The following is a 6,193-nucleotide window of genomic DNA, read 5'->3' on the forward strand; positions in this document are numbered from 1 at the left end:
GTCACGGCGTGCGGTGTTTCCGTCTACCGAACACTTCTGCGTTTCCGGAGGATCATCTTTTTCAAGCCACTGCCGCGAGCACCACTGCGCAGCCATTTGGCGCACTGATATCATCCGGCAAAAAACGCCCCCGTGCTCCTTTGCTTCACATCGGCAGCGGCGGTCACCCGGAGCAGACCGTGCTAAGGACTTCTTTTTTCTACACGCAGGTTGGTGCCTTGTACCTTCCCCTTTAGTAGCGATTTTATCCCTTGCCGCTGCCGAATCAGTGGTTTATGCATTTTTCTTGCCTGTCTTGTATTCTTTCGCTATCTTTTTGATTGCACTATGACTAGCTCTGAATTGTGTGCGTCGTGTGCAAAAGCACTTCCCACCCTCAGTCGCTTTTTAGCATGTTGTGAATGCAATAAGTCCTATCACTTAGGTAAGTGCTCAGGCCTTTCTGAAGCACAAGCTAGAACAAATCTGAAACTTTTTTCGTCTCATGGAAATGCACAAATTGCTATTCGCAGCGCCTGAGGGGGCAGGGAGGTGGTAAGAAGGGAACGACCAGGATGTACGTGCTGCTCAATACAATTCTAGAGCGGCTCGAAAAGCTTGATAACCTTCCGGCGCAAGTTGACAGCATAGATAAAGCCATCTCTCACCTGTCTGACAAGTACGATGAGATTCTAAAAACTAGAATCAGCAAGACGGAAATAAACATCTATGCAAGCGTGTGGACGTGCTTGAAGTCCAGGACAACCCCGCGCAGATTCAAGAGCTTAAGTTTGCTGTGCATAATCTTGAATGGAGAAGCCGTAGACAGAACCTAATTTTCCATGGATAGCTCAGTCTGACAAGGAAGATTTGCTCTCTAAGATTAACGCTGTTGGCAATCCTTAAGTCTTCCTGTCCTTGCGAAAAGCGACGGAAGCCTTGCACAGGTTACCGTCAAAGGCTGGGAGGGTTCCAGAGTCATTGTTCGCTTTGTAAAATTGGAAACAAAAAGTGAATGGCTGCAGGGGAATAAGAGGCTGAGAGAAGGGCGGTCCAAAGTGTCATCACTGAGAACATGACACAACACAGCCGGATTTTGTTGCAGTCTGCGAAGCAATGGCAGATCGCAATGACTTTAAATATGCGTGGCACCGCGATGGCAAAGTTTATGTGCGGAAAGGTGACGGGGAACGGGCTCATGTCATCCAACGTGCAGAGGATTTGACGCGACTGGCCGTGTAACGCCGCGACTAGCCGTGTAATGCTATAATTCCATTTCTACACTTCCTAATTCTCGATGGATTCCCCGTATGTTTCCCCTAATAACATTGGAAAACTTGTTACTAAATCTACATTATCAGTGCTGCACATTAACATTCAATCGATCCGTGGTAAAGAGATCTTTTGAAATGTTTCTTTGCGAATTCAGTTTCAAATTTAATGCAATAATGTTGACCGAAACTTGGATGTTAGAGAATGACTCTTTCGCTCTTGAAAACTATGATTTTTTTAGCATCGCGTTGGTAAACGTGGTGGAGGTACATGTTTGCTGTTGCTAAAGCACATGTACTCGGATAGGATTGAACATTTATGCGCTGTTACACCTGATTATGAAGTTCTATCTGTGCTTTCTGGAAAACTACTTTTCGTTGTTGTCTATCGCCCCCCGTGTGGTCGCATTGAAGATTCTTTGCTTACATTGAAAGTGTTTTTGAATTTGCGTGTCAGTGCCAATATACTATTTTCCTTGGTGGTGATCTGAATATTATATTCTTGAGAATTCTCCAGGACGCACACAGTTGTTGCTTCTGATTGAGTCTTATCTTCTCCGAAATGTTATCACTGTACCAACCCGTGTTACCTCGTCGTCTGCAACTGCACTTGACTTGATAATCACTAATGAATCTACTGAATGTGTTTCTGCAGGGTTATTAACAGAGCATTGAGTGATCACCTCCCCGTATTTCTGTTGAGCAACGTCTCATTGGTTTCTAACAAAATTACTCACGACCCATTATTTCGGACACAAAATATTAACGCCACTCATTAGAAGAATTTCGTTGCATGATATTAAATTTGATTGGACGCCACTGTACAGACACACGACTGCAGACGAGGCATTTAACTTTTTTTTAAAACACTTCACAATGTTTTACAGCAAGGCATTCCCATACGGTTGCGAAAAAACCGAAGAAGGCCCGTAAGCCTTGGATGACGTCTCGCATCCTTAAAATGATTTCCAAGAAAAACAACTTATATCAGAAGTTTTTACAGAGTCGCGAACACCCCGATCTCGTAGCTTTTAAAAAATTTCGCAATAATTTGAATGGCACAATAAGAAAATCTAAAAAGAGTATCACATTCGCTTATTTTCAGGCATTAGTGATCAAAAGGTTCTCTGGAATAGATTAACATGTTGCTAAATCTGAACGAACGTGCTCACCTGCTTCTCTTACATTGATGGTATCAACTATGTTGGGAAAGATTTAAGTGACAAGTTCAATGACTACTTTGCATCCCTTGTTCAAAGTGAGCATGACCCTAGCACTCTCGATTACGTGAGAAACCGAACACAGGACACCATGGCACTTATCGAGTGTGATAGCGATGAAGTATTAGCCGCTTTCAGACGTATGAAAATCAGTAATGCGCGGATGCTTTTGGTCTGACAATGAGACCCGTGCTACATGTACTTGATGTCATTTGCCCCTTCCTAACTCATATTTATAACTTGTCCCTCAGCACTGGTATATTTCCATCAGAAATGAAAAAGGCGAAAGTGATTTTCTCCATAAGGGAGGTGCTAAAGAAACCCTCGGTATTATAGGCCCATATCCATTCTACCAATTTTTTCCAAGGGATTAGAGCGAGTTATTTATGTGCGTATTTCAAAATTTTTCGAAAAATACGGGCTGATAACCAATACACAGTTTGGTTTCAGGGAAAGATCATCTACGGAAGTTGCGTTGCTCACACAAAAGAACTTATTCTTCATAATATAGAAATGAAACTATTGACTTTAGGAATATTTATAGATTTTTCAAAAGCGTTCGATAGAATTAATCATAAAACCCTTCTTTTAAAACTTCCAGCTTATGGTGTCAGAGGTATTTCTTTGGATTTAATATCGAGTTATTTGCGTAATCGTACTCAGTATGTGGCTATCGACAACCACGACTCGTCCTGTAAAAGTAGAACATGGTGTTCCTCAGGGTAGCCTGCTTGGTCCTTTGCTGTTCATTATTTATATTAATGATTTGATAGAAATAGACACTAGTGTTCAATATATTATATCGCAGATGACACGAGCTTATTCTTATCGGGTTCAAATGCAGATGATTTAGTCAATCGGGCCAATATCGTCCTAAATAAGTTACATACTTGGTCTCTTAAAATTCCCTTCTTTAATTCCAATAAAACTAAAGCAACATTTTTCAGAGCAAAAAATCAAGTTATTTCTGTCAGAGCCACACTTACCTTAGGAGGAAATGCCATAGAAATTACTGACACAGTTAGAACGCTTGGAGTCTACTTTAATGAATTCATGCTCTGGGATAGTCACATAGAACATCTTCAAAGTAAGCTTGCACGTAGTTGGCGTTTTGAGAAAATTCCAGCATCTATTGCCAGAAAAGGCAAAGCTTACGTTGTACCACGCCCTGTTTGAATCACAGTTAAAATATTGCGTATTGGTATGGGGAAGTTCAACAAAAACAAATATTAGTAAACTAGTCTCTATGCAGAAAAATGCGCTTAGAGCGATTGCTGGCGTGCCTTACAGAACGCACTCTGAACCACTGTTTACCACCTACCATATCATGCACTTTACCAACATGTACCATCATCGTCTTTTACAGCTCTACAAATCACAGATTGAACGCGGCATATTGTTCTTATGTGAAGTCGCTAACCTCCACACCAACATTCTTTGCTACCTTACAAGACACCACGTACTGGTCTGTGCCTCACCCACGTACTAATTACGGCTTTCAAACCCTAAGCTATACATTACCTTCCTTGCTTAACAAGTTTGGCTTTACTCACACCTCGATACGCGAATTTCCTTTAACTCTCTTCGAAACTTATTTCGTTAATGTGTACATTTTTGATGATGATTTGTGATTTTTGATTTTTAATGTGTGCACCTTAATTATATTTGTGTACGCAACTTTATTTGAATATATCTGGAGATATAATGTGTTTGTAGTGTCACCCATTTTATTGTGCACCGTGTTCTTTTTTCTGCTTTGGAGTTCTTGTTTGTTATGCTACAATGTTATCCTGTGCTATTTCTGTTTCGTGCATACCGCAGTGCCGATGTATACGGGGGGAAGGGAGCAATGTCAAGCCGCGACTGTGCGGCTTTTTTTCCCTCCTCCTCAGCCATGTATATATATTTTTGTTTAGCTGTCGTGAAATAAAGACTCAGACTCAGACTCAGACTTGTTTAGACAAAGAGATCGAGGAAGCATGCAAGCAAAAAAAATTAAGAATAAGGAATGTAAATTCAACAACACAATTCTGCAAATATTGTTAGTATATCTGAAAATTGCTTTCACTTATCACAAAGGTTGTCTTGTTCTGTGTAAAAACAAGTGCTTCAACATTCCTTCAATAAAAATGTTTATGATGGATCTCCTCAGACTGACCATTCAGGCTTGTTAACCTACATATTCAGCACAACCTTATTGAATATCAGGCCATACACACGCAACAAAATATAGCAGGGATTACAAGCTCATCAGCAAGTAACACCAGCAAAAAAGTTAACTTACATCTTCGGTGATTCAGCACAATCGTTGTATCAGTTTCAATATTTTGCTGTCTGCAGCTGTCCTTGACTTGCGTCCATTTCCATATTTGCTGCCTCTCATCGGGTTGATATTGAACATCTCCCTGGAAGGCACAAAAATGTGTCGTCTGGATATTCTGTTTGTTCCATAATACAGCTATTAAGTTATTATCACATTTGTTCCTGCTTTCGAAAGATCACAAGGACGTTTTATTTATGAGGAACTTTTCAATCCTCTTAAGCTGCGATTAATACAGAGCCAATTGCCATGTGGCTTCAATGTTTTTACAGCGAAAGCTGTTATGAGATCATTTCACCGGCCGTTTTTGGCGCCGTAGTTGTCCGCCGCCGCCGCCGCCGCCGCCGCCGGTGTCCGTAACCAGTATCGCTCGAAATAAGAAAAAAAACGAAATAAGAAAAAAATTCCAGGATGGAACGAGGTTCGAACTTGGGCCCTCTGCGTGGGAGCCCAGTATTCAACCTCTGAGCCATGCCGGTGCTTGAAACTGCTTTGCAAAAAGGTCCTATACAGGCTTCATGTCGGGAAGGAACTACATTAGCATATGCAATATAACGTGGTAGAAGAGTAAAATAAGCACCAAGCGTCGCACAACGTGAATTCTGTAACCAGGCGTCACACAATGCGAATTGCGCAACGAGTAGGTTGTTCAATGCTTTCAACCCATTACAAAGGGCTCTGCCATAATTCTTCTTCGTCATCAGGCACACCATCAACAAAGTCCGCATAATGCCTTACATGCGTTTAGCAGGTACCACGGCTCTCCGTAGAATGACGAAAAATGGCACAGTGCCTGCTGCGCTACTTCTCAAAAATTACAATGATTTATAGCGTAGTGGGTTCCTCGCAAGTGCACTTGTTTGGTTGCCAAGGAAGCCCATAAGCGCATGATCCATTTCCTCGGGGTCTCAGTAAAATTACAATGATCTATAGCGTAGTGGGTTCCTCGCAAATGCACTTGTATTGGTTGCCAAGGAAGCCCATAAGCGCATGATCTATTTCCTTGGGGTCTCAGTAAAGTTCTTCGCCCCCCCCCCCCTTCGTCTCTCTCCCCGTCCGTATGCTATACAGAATGACGGAGAGAAAACTAGCGACCGGGCGTCACCCAATGCAAATTACATAACTGGTGGGCCGTTTAAAGCTTCCAACCCATTACAAAGGCTGAGCCATAATTCTTCATCGTCATCAGTCGTCGCGTCAACAAAGTGCACTTAATGCCTACAGACGTGTAGCGGGTGCCTCGCTTCTCCGCATAATTACGAATAATGGCTTAGTAGGTGCTTCCCAACTTTACAAAAATTGTGATTTATGGCGTAGGGTACCTTTCTAGTGTACTTGTATTGTAGCCCCAAGAGAGCTAGCTTACAACGGACTCTAGAACGCCGCTCTTCCAGCTTTCGCTG

This window comes from Rhipicephalus sanguineus, unplaced genomic scaffold, assembly GCF_013339695.2.
Source record: "Rhipicephalus sanguineus isolate Rsan-2018 unplaced genomic scaffold, BIME_Rsan_1.4 Seq561, whole genome shotgun sequence".
Taxonomy (NCBI): Eukaryota; Metazoa; Arthropoda; class Arachnida; order Ixodida; family Ixodidae; genus Rhipicephalus; species Rhipicephalus sanguineus.